We start from the raw sequence: 15,921 nt of genomic DNA, 5'->3' as shown, positions 1-15,921 counted from the left end.
CACAATTGAAAGATAAAGAAAAGAAGTTATGGCATCACAAATATTTATGTACCATCTATCAAATCAGGCCTCTGAGGCATCTTTCAACTCCAACATCTCAACTAACATACCACATACTGGCAGGTGACATGAATGCACACCAAAATTGGCCAAATTCACAAACAGCACACCAAAGAACAAACTCATACTGCCCAGGATGTAACATTTCACCCCATACCATACAACACATAATGGAAGACTGCATTACACACAATCATGCACGCAAACAACACAACATACGCTCTATAAAGGATTTGTGGGAAAACCCAGTTTCGGCTATGGCATTCCTTGGGGAGACGGGACTGCTCGGACAGACAGTCTAAGGAACGACAACAACAACAACAACAAACTCATACACTCAACCTTCAAAAATAGATCCTTATTTAATGGATTTCAGAGGCAATGGACAAAATTCAATGACTTGAAATAAATTTCCAAGTTCTCCAACTAAACAATCATGGCATATCAAGAATCATTTTGCACAATCCTTGGTAAGGATAATATTAAATTACAGTAAATATGCCAAATTTATTATTCATCTGACGAATGCTCCCCCACTAACATTTGTCCATTAAACTGATAGGTGTACTAAAACAATACCCCAACCTAACATGTTAAATTTTAGTGACCACCCCACCACAAACAACACGAGAAGCTGTACATGACCTCCCCCTTCGGCCTCTTCCCAATAAAGATTACCATAGAACTGGGAAAAATATACATGCAAGAAAACATTCATGTATCTATATACCACCTCTTCCTCCTTACAAGGGAAGTAGCCAGCCAAGGCATGAACCCACTCCCATCCACTACCCATTGTTTCCCTTTTGTCTTAGCTCCTCATGGATGGGTCATCCTGTTCTCCTGTCTACTGCCAGGATCACAAGCAATGCAGCAAAACAGCACATCCACAACAGGACCACTTCATTTGCATGCTGACCCTCCTTTGGAAAATAGAGAAGACATGGAAAAATCCCTTAGGGCTGCATCAATATATCATCCATACACAACCATTCTCCACTCACACCTATCCCCTGCCTTCTCTCTTCCCTGCTTAACAGCCATTCCCCTCTTACTAAAAGCACCATGGAGTAGTGGTCTAGGAGGGGAACTGACTTTGTCGATTCAAGCTTTCAGCTTTAGCTTCCAGGCCTCACACCTTATCCATCAATCTTATTTTTGTTTGTTCCCTCAAGTTCATTCTATCCACCTTTCTTCTCCACACTCTCTTGCTAATCTTTCTTCACTCACTCTTTCCATGTGCCCAAACCATCCCAATAATTTCTCATCAGCCCTATAAGTCAGCTCCCTTTCTACCCTTGCTTTCCTCCTCACCACATGATTCCTCACCCTAACCAACCTTGTAACCCTCACCATACTTCATCTAAAACACATTTAAACTTCTTTTGCCTCTCTTTGAATTCCAAGTCTCTGCCCCATTATGAAAACATTCAAACTAAAAAAATATATATAATGGCATAAAAACATACATACATTTACTAAAGGCTATTTTCCCCACTACATGGGAGGTAGCCAAAAAGAAAAAGGCATAGAAACCATTCCCACCCATTCCATCCCCTACATACTCCACTCTCCTCCACCCTCTTCCCTCATTCACATACCTCTAGAGGGAGTACTTGGTGAGGAACAGTGTGGTTTTAGGACAGGTAGGGGTTGTGTAGATCAGATTTTTGTGGTAAGACAGATATATGAGAAAGCTATAGGAAAAGGTAAGGATGTTTTTTGGGCTTTTATGGATTTGGAAAAGGCTTATAACAGGAAGGCACTGTGGGAGGTATTGCAGATATATGGGATAGGAGGAAAGCTGTTAAGAGCAGTCATGAGTTTTTAAGAGAGTAGTAGAGCTTGTGTCAGGATTAGAAATGGAGAGAATGAATGGTCTGAAGTAAAGGTGGGACTATGTCAGGGATGTGTTATGTCACCCTGGCTGTTCAATCTATACACGGATGGGGTGGTGCGAGAGGTGGGTCAGGGGTTGGAGATGGTTAAAGAGAATGGAGAAAAGTGGGAAATAAGCCAGTTGTTGTTTGCTGAGGACACTGCGCTTGTGGCAGGATTAGAGGAGGGATTGAGGAAGTTAATGACAGAGTTTGAGAAGGTGTGTGAAAGAAGGAAGCTGAAGATAAATGTGGGCAAAAGTAAGGTGATGAGATGTTCAAGGGGGGAGAGTGGCAGTAGGTTGGAAGTGAGTATTAAGGGAGAGAGACTGGAGGAAGAGGATAGTTTTAGATACTTGAGTGTGCATGTAGCAGGAAAAGGAGGAGTGGGGGTGGAGGTAGAATGTTGATTGAGAGAAGCGAGTAAATGTCTTGGAGGATTAAAAAATGTAATGAGAAAGAGACATTTGGGAATGGATGCTAAGAGGAGGTTATATGAAGGAGTGATTGTGCCAACAGCACTGTACAGGGCAGAAACATGGAACATAAGAGAGGAAGAGAGAGGCAGTTTGAATGTGTTTGAGATGAAATATTTGAGAAGTATGATAGAGGTTACTAGGCTGGTTAGAGTGAGAAATGAGGAGGTGAGGAGGAGAACAGAGGTGGAAAGGGAGTTGGGAGATAGGGTTGTTGAAAGAGTATTAGGATGGTTTGGACACATGGAAAGAATGAGTGAAGAAAGATTAGTAAAAGAGGTGTGGAAGGCAGAGGTGGAAGGAGTGAATATGAGGGGGTGTCCTAGGATGAGATGGATGGATGGGGTAAGAGGTGCACTACGAAAGAGAGGAATGTCTGTTGAGGAAGGATGGGAGAGGACAGAAGATAGGGGTGAATGGAGAAGAGTCATGTATAGATGATGCTGTGATGCATGAGGGGCTGTGGGATCAGGGGTGAAGGAGTATGAGAAATAATTTGATGCAGCCCAAAGGAATGGCATAAATATACAGAGGAAATAGAAAGAACTTGAGCCCTTTCCCAATTACTGTACAAGTTTCCAAACACTGACAGAGAAGTAGAAGAGGTGCTGTAGTGACCATTCAGACAGCCTACAAGAGATGATATATTCCAACAGACTACAGGAAAATACAACTCCAACTATACACCAATGAACCACAGTCTTGAACAGACCTCTAGAACAAGCTCTGGAGTGCATTGCTTTTTTGATAAGTTGGAGGAAACAAATAGTCTGGTATTGGGACAGGGGAGCTTTGCTTATCAAGTGACCGAAATGATACATTAGAGTAAATTCACTTAGTGATAACAATTTAAAATGGAGGATGGTAAAGATAGACAAAAATATGGTGAACCAACATAAAGAAGACAAGATGTGAGCAGGGTTGAATTGTCATTAGGTGTCATCCCAAAAAAAGAGCTGCAACATGGAAATGCCAGAGGAATCAAAGGTATGAAGATATAATTGGATTTCCAGGGTTTGCAAGAGAAGGTAGAGCACTAGGTAAATGTATAGTTTTGGAAAGGGAAACAAGGTATAAAAATATTCTAATAAATCAAGAGATTACAGAACTAATAAATGAAATTATAGATCTGAAAGCAGGATACAGGGCAATAGAGAAGTAAATGAGTTAAAAAGACAAAATGCTGAAACAAACAGGGAGCTTAATGATCTAAAAAAAGGAATTAAACATAGTCAAAAATGAGAATGAAAAGATGAAAAATGAAGATACTAACATAAGTGAGGCTTTGAAAAAAGAAGCAAAAGAAATACAAGTGGTGACTGAGAAAGTTGCATAAACCATTAGAGAGCCAGATCTCCAAGAAATAAAAAATCAATGGAAAGTGGATCAGGAAAAAAAAAAAATAAAATAAAATAAAGAACTTGTATAAGTGGAAGAAAATGCAAAGGAAACAGTCATTACAGTAATTAAACAGAAAGAAAATTGGGTCAGGGACACAGCTGATAAAAAAAAAATGTATAGTAGTATATGGTATTAAAGAAAAACACAATGTAGCTAGATACTTAATAGAAAAAGAGGAGAAAGAAATAGCAAAAGAAATTCCAAGATACAAGAGTGGCAAGAAATGGAAAAAGAAATAGAGGAAATGCATATAAAAATTAAACTAAGGTCTCAAATGACAGCAAAATTGGGAAAATGTTAAAATTACAAAAATATATGGGTAAAAAAAAAAAAAAAAAAAAAAAAAAAAAGGAAATGAGCAAAGAGGAAAAAATAGGGAAAAGATACTAAAACAATTAAGCCAATGAAAAAAATGTGAGAAGAATAGAGACCAAAAAGGATTTTTTTCCCCCGGTGAGTACAGGTGGTCGTCGACTTCCGACTACAATTGGTTCTAACCAACCAGTAGTAACTCGATTTGGTTGTATGGCAGACATGTGTTAAATTTCCATTGGAATAATAGATTCTTAAATCATAATTTACCCACATTTTCTTATTTATATATATATATATATATATATATATATATATATATATATATATATATACAGTATATATAAACATATATATATATATATATATATATATATATATATATATATATATATATATCATCATATTTAAGTCATATTTAGTACTCTGAACACATGTCTCTACAACACATTTCTCTAAACATCATACCATTTCATATTGTTAAGTTAGGCTTAAATCAAACACAGAATATTAAAGTTACTACAATTGGTTTAATATTGAAAACATATAAAAATAATACAGTAATACTGAAAAATACAATTATTTACAGATGTTGAAAAAATAGAAAACATTTGTGGAAATACAAAAAGACAATTTAAAACAAAGACACAAACAAAACTTAGTCGCTGCTCGGATAGCTGGTGCTGGGCTGTGGATCATCCGGGTCAGCTGTTGGTGTGGTGGGAGGAGGGGTAACGGTCGGTGTTGTAGAGGGGTGGTGTAACAGTCAGTAAGGTGGCAGCAGGGGCAATGGTAGGAGTGACTGGTAGAGTTGTGCATTTCATGAACATAGCTTCATTTGGATTGATTGCTTTTTTTTCAGTGAAGTGCCATGACATCACACGTGGGCATGCAAGTCCATTGTTCAGCAAATTTAATCAAAACTGCTAAACCTTTCACTGCATCTGTCCATGAAATTTGGGCTCTGGGTCATCTTCCTCTTCACTATCTGCCTCGCACAGGAGTTGGAACTGATTTGTACTGATTTTAGGTATATGTAGATTTTCATATATATTAATGCTTGGAAAAATATGCCAGATACTTGAAGTTGCAGATTAATAGAATGGCAAATACAAGGGCTTTTACTGTATACATATATATATTATGCAGATGAGTGCTGACATTCGTAAAGTTTAACAGTCATGTTAGATAGATCGCAAGTCAACGACTATCTGTACTGGACTTGAAGCAGAGGGGGAAGGAAAGAATTGAAAGTATCATATACCAACATAGATGGCATGATTTCAGATTAACCTCTTCACTCCAGGGCACATCGCACGTCTGGCAGCATTAGCTGCCCGACGTGCGATGTTGCGTCATAATAATCGCATTATAAAAAATAAAGTCAGTGCTCAATCATTTGTTCTCTTTCACCCGTGTATTTTGATAACCATAGAAAATTGATGAAGCCAGTTTAGAGAGAATGGAAATTACGTAGGTACGACTACCATAAATATAATCAAGATGGCGACTTCGGCATCATCGAGTACCCGCTTGCTCCTCATGCCGCCTACGTAGGCGTCACCGTATAGAAGTGGTTATATGAATTTCATGATTATCTGGAAGAAAAATTGGATATGATGGGAATTGTGGAGACAAAATTAAATGGTCCACTACCACCAAATACTGTTGGACAAGCTTTATATAATCACTGAATTAAAAAAAAAAGAGAAGAAAGGCTTAAATGTGACAAAGATAACAGAAGGAAATAATAATGCGGAATCAATTATGAGAAAAGTTGAAAATAGTGACATGAAAAGTATAAAATTTATAGTGACTTATGTGCCCCCAAAAACAAAATTTTGAAGACACAAAGCATTCATTAAATGAAATACTGAAAGTTGGAAACTTAGTAATTATGAGTGACTTTAACTCTAAAGGAATATGTTGGGAGATGACAGTGGAAGGTGGAGAGGGCAACTGGGGAAATATAGTACTGGACATGACCATTGAATACACAATGACTCCATGGGTAAAAGAGAACACCAGATATAGAAATAATGAAGAACTGTTGAGACTAAATATTTATGTCAGAGCCTGAAACTCTGGATAAAATGGAATACAAGACATCAATTGGGAAGAGAGACCATTTACTAATTGAGTTTGAACTAAAAGAGAAAATTTATTTGGGAAGAAATGAGAAACACAGAAAAGGAATGAGGTGTGTGCAAAAATGATACACAAATTTAAATAGTCTAGATAAAACGAGATATGAAGACGGAACACCACGAGCATAGCTCCCCTTCCCATACAATACAACTAGATAAATACACAAATACAAAAGATGGGAAAATGAATAAACAAAAATGAAGGACTCAATCAGCCAGTCTAACTCCACTGCTGAATAAAGGCCTCTCTTACATCATTCCAAGATTTGCATGAGTTTGCCAACCTCTGCCATGCCACTCCTGCAAACTTCTCTCTCTCTTCTGTCTGGTCTTTGTCTTCCTGTCTTCCAACATTATTCCTATGCACTCTTCAGCTTTGTCTCCACTGCCTTTGTCAGTTTCCACATCTCACATCCATATATTGTGGTATGCCTTTTTTGTTTATCTTATTCACATGATCTTTAGTCACTTTTAGAATTTTGTCTAAATCATTATATTCTTCAACTTCAAGACTCACCCACATATACTTATATATGCAGTACCTGTAGTTGAAAATGACAGCATTTTTGTAGTTGTTTAACTTTTTTCTCAGCTTGCTTTTTCTACCGATGTTTTCGGTGTTTTTCGTGCTGTTGTTTAATGCGTGCAATCACTATGCCACCCTAGAACCACTCCAAAACGCCGAAAACACAGCTAATTAACGTTCGTTAATGAGGTCTCACTATACACTCATCCCTCATTTTAACAGATAAAAAGGGGGAACATTAGTCCGATAATGCTCACTGTATGCAGTTACCGACACTAAGTTTGTTGTAGTTAATATCAACAATTACATTACAAAAGAAAGGAATAATACAATACTGTACTTTTAATCAAGTACACCATCTAATCTGACAGTGTAAAAGACCTGTACACTGTAAATACACACTATAATAAAGTTAATAATTTTTAGTTTAGTTAGCATGCTTGAAAAAATATCAAATTTAATTGCTTACCATTCTGAAATTGTTCTATTATAGCTTTTAGAAGAATTCTGAGATTTCCATAATGAGCACTGATATCTCTACTTGTGGTGTGTTCCACAAAGTGTAGCAGTGTCCACAGAGCTACGCACCTTGAATAATTTTGGGTCAAAATTTTGTGCTACTGTTAAATTCATTCTTTTTTGCTTTTCTACTCTTCCTCCAGAGATGGTTATGGATTTTTTTTTGTGGAAAATTACTTAAACACACTGACACATAAAAAAGGGGGATAACCATGGAGGAATAAGCAACACATATTGTTTAAACAATGTAAAATAAAGTGATGGCCCTATCAACTATAGTTTGTGCACTACAAGGAGTCCATTCAGGGTGTGGCATACTTCGTGATTTACTACTAGCCATTCTGCCAAACCAACCTTAGTTAATGTCTCTCTTATTTCCTATCTATGGGTTATTTGATTCCATATCCATGTATGTGTATATAAATATATAAATATATATATGTATATATATAAATACACAGTCGTACCTCGGTACTCGACCGCCTCTATACTCGACCAAATCGGTGCTCGACCAAAAAATTCGAGTAGAAAATGCATCGGACCTCGAACAGATTTTCGGTACTCGACTAGCTCGAACAGCGGGTAAGCGTCAGTTCGACTCAGACCGCCAGCGGAGTAAGACGTACGCAGTTTGTTCGAGTATTTCTTCCCAGATTTAAACTTTTTCGTGTTGCTCTAGCCCTTAACCCCTTCCATACGGTGCCGCACACGTAGGCGTCATGGGGAGCGAGTGTATTCGCGAGGCTGCCATATCGGCGTCTTGATTATATTTATTGTAGTCGCCCCTCCATAATGACATTCTTTCTAATTCTTTTGTAATCGCATTTTCTATGGTTATCAAAATTCACGGGTGAAGAGAGAACGATCGATATAAGCGGTGACTATATTTTATGATGCGAGTATCATTACGACACGTCGTACGGCTGGCATTGGCTGCTGCCACCGAGATCTAAGTCCATGACGCCTACGTGTGCGGCACCGTATGGAAGGGGTTAATAATGGGTCCAAAGAAAGACAGTGATAAGGGGAAAATTGGTTTCGGTGTTTGAACAAATCGGTGCTCCACCACCACCTCAGAACGGATTATGGTCGAGTACCGAGGTACGACTGTATATATATATATATATGTATGTATCTATATATATATGTATGTATGTATATATATATATATATATGCAAAATAACCACAAGAGAAAGGAAACTTGTAGACAGTAAGTACTTTCGTATATTACATCTTCAGACAGTAGTTACTGTCTACAAGTTTCCTTTCTCCTATGGTTATTTTGCATTTTTGTATCACAGTGATGTGATATATACCTAGTGAGAAATGTAGTGAGAAATGTTCACATGTTGAAACATGGCTGAACTTTCTTGACCATACTTGATAAACCTCTTGTGGTCATTTAATCTTGTCCTCAGGTCTCTCCCCGTCTGGCCTATGTATGAAAAGTTACAATCTTCCATGTAAAGATTGTAACAAGTGTTGCAACAACTTCTGCAACACGTGGGACTTACTAGACCACATGTCTAATGGATGTGAAGAAATAGTTTTCCATATAGATGCATAAATACTTGGAATAGATTAGGAAGTGATATAGCCTAAGCTCAAACAATACACGAGTTCAAATCTAAATATGATAATTTGAAATCAAGGCTATAAATTAATTTGGTACTGTATATAAATTTGAGGCTAGGTATGATTAAATATTAGAGAATAAGAGACATGACCCAAAAAGTGTTGCTCTTTTCCTATCTACTACAATTTGGTAAATACAATTACATAAATACAGATTGAGTCAACTACAACAGATTTTGTCCATTGCTTCCAGGATCTGTTAAATGGAGGTCCATTAAAACAAGGGAAGTGTGTGTACATTATATCTATATAAAACAAATAAATAAAAGTAACATTAGACCACAAAACAAGCACTCCAAGCCCAACCATTAAACATCCTTCTCCATATACCCTTTCAGACATTAGCCCTGCTGAAAAATGTAGAGAAGCAAGACACTAGCACACTTGTGTTCAGGTGACCATCCACAAGCCATATAATACCTATGCAGAACAAGCCTGGCCACAGAAACAAATTGGCCCCAGATGCAACTATCACACAGAAGACACTGAACACCTATCTCACACTGTCCAATTCTAATTATACCCAGACACCAACACAATTTCTTCCTTGAGTGACTTATGAGCCATTCTGGTTGCTGTTGCCTATGACCTGAGAGCCATAGGTCTCCTGCATAAAGATTTAAGCCTATTGACTCATGACTGCCTGCCTTTTTATATGTATATTTTGAATATTTTGTGAATTGTATATCAAAACTAGCAATAAAATGTTTAAATAGCATATCAATTTCATTTAAATATGATAAAAAGGAGTGTTACCATGATATATGATGGCACAGTACAATAATAAAAGAAACTGCATTTCAACTGACAAATTCAGAAGTCAGACTTCAGAGCTGTCATATTAATTAATATCTGCTCCCTTGAGCTTCACAGCCTAAAAACCTGAAATATCACAATATTCAGCAATGGTGCTATGGGCCTCCCATACCAGTACATCTCTTTGGGAGGAAACTTGTAGACTACTGTCTCGCTGAACACGTGTAGGTTTGCTTCTTTGTCACCCACATAGAACAAGAACAAGAGAAAGAAAAGGAAGAGGAGGAGATGAGAGAGAGAGAGAGAGAGAGAGAGAGAGAGAGAGAGAGAGAGAGAGAGAGTGAGAGAGAGTGTGTGTGTGTGTCAATAAATCCATTGCCCCAGTTCTACCTTGCACAAGACCAACAGCTCCCCGAAAAACTGGCAATGGTCACATGTTCATCTTATAAGTAACTCAGTAAGAACTTTTGTTGTCTGGGGGTAAATGTAGGGCAGTGTTGGTTGCATGAGGGATAATTGGTATCTAGTGCCAGGCAGATTCTGTATTGATAGTTCTGTTCGAATGTAGCATGGTGACCTGAACATATACTTGTCAGAACTGGAAAGGGGCAACAGTGGCAAAAGGCCATATCTAAATTATTTCTTAGGAAGTAAACCCATTACAAAAACAAGAAAGGAGAAAGACTTGGGAGTGTTGATAAAAGACAATTTGTTACCTGAGAAACATATCAGCAGGATTGTGGGAGAGACATATGGACTACTTCAGAAGATTAAAGGGGCATTCTCTGTCACATCAACAAGTCCCTAACACTCTCATCTCTCCAATTTTGCTGAAAATTGGTTTATAGGCAGTTTTAGGGCCCTAAACATTTTTCTGAAATTTTAAGGTCAATCTGAATAACTGTTGTCATATCAGGCCACTACCCATTGGTCAATAATAAAAAATCAATACTTAATGTGACTGTTTGGGTCCCTACATATTTTGGTGGCAGCGATGGGACTATTACCCAAACAGCTAATCTGAAGCCCACTTATAGTTGTGTAAATGGAAAGGTAGAAGGTGTCATTAGTAGGTCATAGCCAGGTGCCACATGTATTTTGCATACCGAATGTTGAGGTTAGAACATATATACCAAACCTTTTATGAGAAACCCTCATTAAGGGGTGTACTGTCATGGCAACATAACTTGTGTTTCCTACAGTTAGGAAGTAATGATATCAGAGATGGAATAGATCCTGGGCAACTAGTAAATAACATTATATACATTATTCAGGAAATGACCCAATCAGTGTGGAGGATTATAAAGAGGGGGAGCAGTGAATAAGAAACTTAAAAAGTAAAATGATTACAACATATACATTTCAACATTGGTAGTTTCATCGAGACACTAATGGAAGACCGTGCATTGGACAAACACAGGTAAGGGGATGGTCAGGGATCGGAATTTTTGTAGATAAGGGAATTCAATAGAATAGAAGGGGGAGCTGGGTGTCAGGTAAAACAGGAGGGAGAAAGGGAGTATGATATGAATGCACAGAGAGTAGTGGGAAAAATTGGAGAAACACTAACAGCCTTAAAGGAGCTATTACATGCATACACACCAAACCCACAACACGGACCTGTAGCTACGACAATGGATGATTGACACAGGGGACTCGCAAAACTATGGATATTCCCTTATTAACACTGGAACAATTACAGGGAATAGAAGCCACAGCTAGGTTACAACTGTTCGTAGAGCTGGTAGAACAATGCAGTGACGAAGACCAAGTGAAAGGACTGTAAAGAGCAGGGTCAGGCCAGAATTAGCTTTCCTTATAAATAATAACAAATAAAAAAGAGCTATACATTCCTGGGAATTACTTCAGTTGCTTTTGCAGTCAGAATTTAACTTCAAAATAAATCTGGCTAGAGCATGGTAAGAATTGGAAAATATGAGGTATGACTGGTTGGAGTCACCACAAAAAATTTTCACAGAAATTTAAATGTCAGCATGTGGTAATTGAAACTCGATTATGAGAGGCTTCCGAACCGCGACCGAACCATCAAAAGAAAATTGTGGAATGGGATGCCCGCTGAGTCAAAGGAGAGGATAGAAGGGTTCCTCAAAGATGGGTATCCACTCAATAAGTTTATAGACAGGATGGAGAACAAAAGGCAGATTCTGTTAGTGCAAAGTAATTCCTTGGGAAGTATGTTCCATACAAGGGAGCAAAAGGGCGCTAATGCATGAGATGAGGAGACAAGGGCAGACCAAAGTTGCAAGGATTACGAGATAAACAAACTTAAGGATAAGATTAATAAACTGGAAGTACAGTTAGAATGGGAAAGAGGAAAGAATTCACTTAAATACTATCAATTTTGCAACATTAATACTCACTGGTTAAGAGACTGTTGGTAGAAACCACCATCTGGTCACTGTTTTGACTGTGGAAGATCAGATTGTAGGAAAGGAGACCCAAGGTGCCCATCAAGAGAGTGCTTACCATAAGAACTTGAGGAAATTATTCTAATTGATAGGAAGTCATCGCCAGTTATCACCACAGAAATAGTGGGACAACTATTGAGAACACTGATAGACACAGGTAGTAGTCATACACTAATCTCAGAGGAAACATCAAAGAAAGTTAAGGGGGAAATAGACCACTGTAGAAACCCACCGAGGTTACAGGGAGTCGCAGGAAATCCACTTAGGATACTGGGAACGGTAAGAACAAACATTAACATAGGGAACATAAGGGAGGTTAGTCAGTGGATCCCCATCGTGCCCAATTCTTATCTAACGGCTGATGTATTGTTAGGTTGTGTCGTACTGAATCAGGTGCATTTTCATTGGAATGCCAAAAGGAAGACATTATGCTGGGGCAAGGTGTTTTACCCATTCAAAAGGATCACTTGCTAATAGAAAGCCCAGTAATCCTCAGTGGCACCCCCAAATAACTATAAGCAGATTAGTTTAATTAACCCCATAGTGTTGGACCCATACCAAAGTAAATTTGTTGCAGTCCCAGTGAAGGTGAATCCAGGTATCAATCTCATAATTTACCCCTTGGGCCAGTTATAGTCAAACAGCCATCCATACTTAACTGAAGTGAACAAGAAGGGGTCAATTTATGTAAACCTGGTGAACAACTTGAAAATGCTAAGAAAATATAAAAAAGGAACTATAATGGGTTCATATGAAGTAATTTAGGAAGAAGCTCCAATTAAGGTAAATGTCACAAGAGAAATTCACAATGATTTGCTACCACAGTACAGCCAGGGTAAATTTGAAATGTTTAGGATTGAAGAGTTAAAGAGGAATATTAGGTAACAAAATTGGGAACATCTTACAAGTCAGGAAAAGGAAGAATTGAACAAGTTAATATTACAGCACGAACAGCTATTTATATTGGAAGCCAACGAGTTAGGGACTATTGCAGGCCCACCAGCTCACATACACGTTAAGAACCCTCAACCGAGTAGGGTGCCAATATGTTGTTACTCAGATCAGGCAAAAACCCTGACTTCAGAGATGCTAACTGACATGGAACAAAAGGGAGTTTTTGAGAAGTAAACCACCACATGGCTATCTCCAATATTGTTAGTAAGCAAACCAGATGGTGGTAAGAGGATGTGTCTAGATTATAGGCACATAAACGAACACCTCGCAACAGATATACTGTATACCCTTTACCTATGATAGACGAATTAGTGGAACAGGCCAGTGGCCATGAGTATTATGTGACACTGGACATGAAAGATGCATATTTTCAGATCATACTAGATCCAGAGAGCAGAGATAGAGATCTCACCACCTTCAGTGATGGTGTGTCCTTGTATAGATTCAAGAGGTTATCATTTGGGCTAAATCATACACCTGCCATCTTTTTGAGGTGAATGACAGACATTTTAACCTCATTACTGAGGAAGGGACAGGTTAGGAACTACTTAGACGACCTTATCCTATAGGCCCCCTCCTTTGCAGAATTGTTAGAGCAATTATGAGAACTATTTTCAGTATTAGAATGGAGTGAAACTGAACTTAAATGTCTCTTTGGACTGAAGAAAGTCATGTTCTTAGGACACATTGTACTGGTAGAAGGTAGCAAACTGTTACCCAAGAATATAAGAGCAGACCTTAAAATGAAAGCCACAAAGAACGTAAAAGAGGTAAGGAGATTCTTGGGAACGTGCAGATTCTATAGGAAGTACATGCCAGCATTTGCTAAGATAGCAACACCTCTTACTAATCTGATGAAGGCAAACTCTATCAGTAGAGCGAGAGTTGCCAAAAAGCCTTTGACCAACTAAAGAGAGATTAATGAGTGCATTATCCAAGGCAAGGAACAACCAACTGTTCATACTGACCACCGATGCAAGCAACACCCTTGTAGGCGTGGTGCTTAGCCAGGTACAGGCGAATGGGGAAACCACTTTGGTGGGGTACTTCTTGAGAAAGTTGAATCCATGTAATCAAGATATGCGGTCACAGACAAGGAAGCTCTTGCTATTGTGTTGGCCTGTAAGGACTTTCATCATCACCTATGGGGGAATAGGGTCATGATTGTCACACATCATCAAATGTTGACAAGCATTTTTAAGAAAAAAAAAAAAAAAAAAATCACCTCATATGAACATATGAACAGGTGGATATTGGAGATGAGATAGTACCAATGTGTAATTCAATACGTAAAAAAAAAGGAGAATGTAGTAGCTGGTCAACTGTTGAGACCTGTTAGGGTAATTACAAGGACCTCAGAATGCAGTTGGTTAGGGTACAACAGAGAGACATTCAAGAATATACAGAGGGAAATTTTTGTATGGCTGGAGTTAGCTGAACGCTTAGAAGGGGGCAGGTTACCAAATGGGGGGATAAAGAAAAACATACTTGATCAGTTCACAATAATTGAGGAAGTAGATACATGTGTTTCTAACCTCTATGCACAAAACAACACCAATACATAATACACTCCCTCTCCCAATTCTTTGCCGACTATGGGACCCCATTGCAGATACAACCAGACAGCAGGCAAGAGTTCTCCAACACTGCCTTCCAGGAACTCTGTGAGAGCCAACAAGTGGAAATCCTATACAGCACCCTCTACCACCCTCAGGCGAATGGCATCGCAGAAAGGATGCACCGAAGTTTGAACATCCTTTCAGCGCTGTGCCAAGGACACCCAACCCATTGGCCAGAATTACTGAGAGTATGCCAGCAGAAATTGAATGAAGTCACCCATGACTCTACCGGTCAAACCCCACACTTCGCTTTCTTTGGAAGGCATCCACCCAGATTGGCAGGGCATAGACTCCTCAATATAGAGGGAGCAGAAGATGAAGCTGAGTTGGCACACCAAGTCATACTCGAAACCCACAAGAGGAAAACCAAAAAATAAAGGATCCCAGCTAATTGAAGAAGAGGTAATCAGAAGGTGGACATTGGACCCCTAGTGTGGATCCAAAAGGAGATCACCTTACCAGGCACCTGCAGTAAGCTGAACCCAAAGTGGGAAGGCCCATATCGGGTAATGGAGAGACTTGCAGGGAACAATGTTTATGTCCTTGAGAATACTTTCACAGAGAAAGAAATGAGAAGGGCTGCAGCCCAAGTAAAGAAATATATTGGAGAGGAGGAGTGGCTGTTAGAACCTGTAGAAAGGGAGTTCCAACCAGACCTCGAATTAGAAGTACTCCTGCCTAGGGTGCAACATGCTCCATGGCGTCTCATTGAAGAGTGCTACGTATGACCTCAGTGACCAGTGGCATAGCTTGTTCCTTCCATTATGTCACTGACATAGACAAGAAACATCATTGGTGCAAGCATTGAATTTTGTGCAACTCTGTTCATTACTGTTTTCCATTTTATCCTTTACTACTATTCTCATGTATCTTTCCTTCAAAAAATCTCTCATATATTCTGGTAGTTTGCCTCTCAGTCTTCCAACATGCTCCAATTTCCACACAAGTCCAAACTGAAGTACTTTATTAAATGCCTTCTTTAGGACAAGGTACACACAGTCCACCCACCCCTCTTTTGCAGTGCATCAATCACTCTTGAGTAAAAGCTTAAAAGGTTCAACACACACGACCTTCCAGGTCTGAAGCCATACTGACAGTCTGTCAGGATGTTCATCTTTTGAAGATATTTGGTCCATTGATCTTTCAGTCCTTTCACATTAATTTCACTACTGTGCTGGTCAATGATACCAGCCTATAATTCTATGGTGT

The 15,921-nt window shown here is 38.8% G+C and overlaps 1 protein-coding gene across 1 annotated transcript in view; it reads right to left on the bottom strand.

The window, feature by feature from the left end:
- LOC143041087 (cation-dependent mannose-6-phosphate receptor-like) overlaps positions 1-15,921 on the bottom strand; it is an 85,525-nt gene that overhangs the window by 62,128 nt on the left and 7,476 nt on the right. The window lies entirely within an intron of this gene.

The sequence above is a fragment of the Oratosquilla oratoria genome, chromosome 30, assembly GCF_046742065.1.
Source record: "Oratosquilla oratoria isolate Oo_2021 chromosome 30, ASM4674206v1, whole genome shotgun sequence".
Taxonomy (NCBI): domain Eukaryota; kingdom Metazoa; phylum Arthropoda; class Malacostraca; order Stomatopoda; family Squillidae; genus Oratosquilla; species Oratosquilla oratoria.
Note: the sequence above shows the minus strand (reverse complement) of the source record. Positions and strands in the feature narration are given on the sequence as shown.